Genomic DNA, 4,817 nt, shown 5'->3' with positions numbered 1-4,817 from the left:
TATTTTCATTACATATATCATTTAAATTTTTTCAAAATGTTTTTATTTTTAAGAATTCATTATAAATTTCTTTTAATAAAATTTTATTTTCTAAATTATTTATTTTTCAAATAATTTCTTCATTATTTTGATTTAAAAATTTAAATTCAATTTCAGTTATTGATTCATTTTCTGTATTAAAATTATTTCTTTTTTTATTTATTTTTTCTTCATTAAGTTCTTTGAAAGCATTTAATATATTTGTTTTTCCACATTCATTTTTACCAATAATATATTGAATATTGTGTTTTATATTGTATTCTAAATTTTTAATAGATTTATAATTTATAATTTTTATTTTCATAATAAATTAATTATAATAATTTTTTTATTTTATTAAATAATATTAAAAAATATTTTAAATATTTTTTTAATAATTTTTATATCAATATTTAAATTTTTACTTATTTCTTTTATTAAATAGTTTTCTCTTTCTTTAAAGTTTTTTTCTCAATATTCATTTATTTTTGTTCCATCATTATTTTCATTACTTATATATTCAGAATTAATTTTATTAAATTCTTTATGTATTTTATTAACTATTTCATAATTTTTATCAATTATTTCTTTTTTAATTTTGGGATATTTTATAATTAATAAATTACCAAAATCAATTTTATTTTTAATAAATGGTTGTTTATTTTTAATTATTTTTTCATTATATTTTCCAAAAAACATATGTCATTCTTTATTTCTTGTTGTATATAAAAAAAGTTTTTTAATATATTTATTGTCTTTGTATTTGTTTTGAATAAAATTTAATGTTTTTGTAAGTTCTTCTTGTTTTTGTTTCAAAAAAATTAATTTAGTTCAATAGTCAAAAATAATAAGGTTAAAACTTTCTCCATATTTTCCATTTGAAGATTTAAATTTATTAATTTTTTCTTCAATTCTATTACAAATTAATTCAGCAATGGATTTTGAACTTGAATCTTTTAATTTCTTATTTTTTTTATATGAAAAAATTTTTGTAGAAACAACTTCAAATTTTTCATAAAAATTTAAATTTTTATCTTCATCAAAAAAATAAACACAAATATCATTAAATGGTTCACTTTTATTTTCTGTATTTTTAATTTTAAAATTTATATTTTTAAACATTAATTCTAAAAAAATTATTTTTTTTAATGAATTAATAATAGAATCTATTTGTTTTTTATTATTATTTAATTTTTTTTTAACAAATTTATTCATTTTTTCTGAATTTTCAATAAATTCTGTTTTTTTGTTTTTTAAATTATTATTATTATTATTATTATTATTATTATTATTATTATTATTATTATTCATTTTTTTAACCTTTCTTTTTTTTATATATATCAAATATATTAAATATATAAATAAAAATTTTAATAATTGATTTAAATATAAAATATTTAGATATGAAACCTTTTATAAAATGAGTTGGTGGTAAGAGACAATTATTAAAGAAAATAAATAATAATTTACCAAAAAAATTTAATAAATATTATGAATTATTTTTAGGTGGTGGTGCATTATTTTTATCACTTCAACATAAAAATGCAGTTTTAAATGATAAAAATAAAGAATTGATAAATACTTGAAAAATTGTTAAAAATCATAAAAAAAAATTAATTAATTTATTAAATGAATTTTCAAAAATAGAAATAACAAGAGAAATTTTTAATGATAAAAGAAAAGAATTTAATGAATTAGTAGCTAAAAATACTGATGAAAAAATTAAAAAAGCAGCATTTTTTATTTTTTTAAATAAATCTTGTTATAACGGCTTATATAGAGTAAGTTGTAAAAATGAATTTAATGTTCCATGAAATAAAAGTTCTAAAATATTTATTGATATTAATGGAATTGAAAAAATAAGTGATTTTTTAAATAAAAATAAAATAAATATTTATTCAAAAGATTTTTCATATTTTTTTAATAAAATTAATAAAGGTGATTTTGTTTATTTAGATCCACCATATGATTTAATAAATAAAAATACATTTAATTCATATTCAACTAAAAAATTTGATTTAGAAGAACAAAAAAGATTAGCAAATTTTTGTAAGAAGTTAAATAAAAAAGGTGTTTTTTTTATGGCATCAAATCATGATACTGAAAATATAAGAGAATTTTATAAAGATTTTAATATTGAATTAGTTGAAGTTAATAGATCTGTAAATTCAATTGGTAAAAATCGAAAAGGACATGTTGAAGTTATAATTACAAATTATGATAAAAATACAAATAAAATCAAAAAAATTAAATAAAGAATATAAAAAAGAAAAATTATATGAATTTGTAGATTTTAAAAAAATTTTATATAAATTAAATGATATTGAAGATGTTATTTATAATTGACAAAAAATTTTAAATAAACCAAATTTTAAAAAAGAATTTTTTTCTTTAATAAAAAATGATATTTCAAACTTAAAGTTAATTTCTTTATTATTAGCAACAAGATGAGAAAGATTTAGAATAAATTTAAAATTCAATTTAGAAAAAATAAATACAATTGATGATAATTTATTAGAAAAAATATATTCAGAATTAGAAGAAACAGAAATTTTTAATATTTTAAAAAGAAATAAAATAAGTAATTTAAAAGATTATTTATTAGGTGTTTTGGCAGGTTTAGATACTCATGCAAGAAAAAATAGAAACGGAAAAAGATTTGAAAATAAAATAAGAAATATTTTAATAGAACATAAATTAAAATTTAAAGAACAAGTTAAGTTTCAAGATTTAAAAATTTCAGAAAATATTTTAAATAAATTAAATGATGAAATTAAAAAAAGAATTATAGATTTTGTAGTTGAAACAAAATATCGAACTTTATTAATAGAAGTAAATACATTTAATGTCGGTGGTTCTAAAATTGATAAAACATCAAGTGATTTTCAAAAATTTGGAAAAATAGTTGAACAAAATTTAAAAAATTTTAATTTTATTTGAGTTTCTGGTGGATTATTTTGAAAAAAAGAAACTGAAACTAAAAGTAGAAATAAAAAATATTTAAAATATTTTTTTAATTTAAATGAATTTAAAATATTTTTATTAAATAAAAAATTTTAATAAAATAAAAAAGAAAATTATATAAAAAAATATAACTTATATAAATATTTTTTAAAATATTGATTTTATAATTTAAAAATTTGATAAAATTTTTTTAGTTGTAGATAAAAATTATATTAGATTAAAGAAATAATAATTTATTTTGATAAATTATTATTATATTTTTTTATATTTTGTATTTAAAAATTTTAAAAATAAAAAGGAGTATATATGATTAATTTAAAAGCAAGAAATTTTGTAAAATTATTAGATTTTACACATCAAGAAATCCAATATTTATTGGATTTATCAAGAGATTTAAAAAGAGCTAAATATGCTGGAACAGAAGTTCAAAAAATGAAAGGTAAAAATGTTTGTCTTTTATTTCAAAAAGATTCAACTAGAACTCGTTGTGCTTTTGAAGTAGGTGCACTTGATCAAGGAGCACATACTGTTTATTTAGGACCTTCAGGATCTCAATTTGGTAAAAAAGAATCTGTTGAAGATAGTGCAAAAGTTTTAGGTAGAATGTTTGATGGAATACAATTTCGTGGTTATGAACAAAAAGTTGTTGAAGAATTTGCAGAACATGCAGGTGTTCCAGTTTGAAATGGTTTAACAAATGAATTTCATCCAACACAAATTCTAGCAGACTTTTTAACAATTATTGAAGAGAAAAAAACTTTAAAAGGTATTAAGTTTGCATATTTTGGTGATGCAAGAAATAATATGGGAAACTCTTTAATGGTAGGATGTGCAAAAATGGGAATGCATTTTGTATGTGTTGCTCCAAAAGAATTATGACCTGATCAAGATTTAATTGATAAATGTAATGAAATTATAAAAGATGAAGAAACAGGAGCTACATTAACATTTGAAACAGATCCTATTAAAGGAGCAGAATGTGCTGATGTTATTTATACAGATGTTTGAGTTTCAATGGGAGAAAAAGAAGCAGTTTGAAAAGAAAGAATTTCATCACTAAAAGAATATCAAGTTAATATGGATGTAATACATTCTGCAAAAGATGATGTAATTTTCTTACATTGTTTGCCATCTTTTCATGATATTAATACAAAAATTGGTAAAGATATTTATGATAAATTTGGTTTGACTTCAATGGAAGTTTCAGATAAAGTATTTAGATCAAAACATTCATTTGTTTTTCAACAAGCAGAAAATAGATTACATACTATTAAAGCAGTAATGGTTGCAACAATTGGTAATTAGTTTGTTTTATTTTTAAAAAAACATTAAAAGAGCAAAAAACTTTTTTGCTCTTTTTTTTAAAAAATATTTTTATTTTTTATTTTATTTTATTTTATTTTTTTTTTTTTTTTTTAAATTTTTTTTTGTATGGAAAATATATAAAAAGATAATATAGACATAGATTTTTTAAAATATTAATTTTATAATTTAAAAATTTGATAAAATTTTTTTAGTTATATATTAATATTTATAAAATATATAAAAAAAGAAGGAAAGGTGAAAAAGAAAAAATATGAAAAATGTTATTAATGTATTTTCTGAAATTGGAAAATTACGTTCAGTATTAGTTCATAGACCAGGTAAAGAAGTTGAAAACTTAACTCCTGATTTATTAGAGAGGTTGTTATTTGATGATATTCCTTATTTGAAACTAGCACAAGAAGAACATGATGCATTTACAGATGCAATGAGAAAAGAAGGGGTGGAAGTGTTATATGTTGAAAAACTTGTAGCAGAAGCATTAGATGCTAACCCTGATTATAAAGAAGAAT

This window comes from Lingula anatina, unplaced genomic scaffold (assembly GCF_051362555.1).
Source record: "Lingula anatina isolate TDL-2025a unplaced genomic scaffold, LinAna3.0 unanchor82, whole genome shotgun sequence".
Classification (NCBI taxonomy): Eukaryota; Metazoa; Brachiopoda; class Lingulata; order Lingulida; family Lingulidae; genus Lingula; species Lingula anatina.
Note: the sequence above shows the minus strand (reverse complement) of the source record.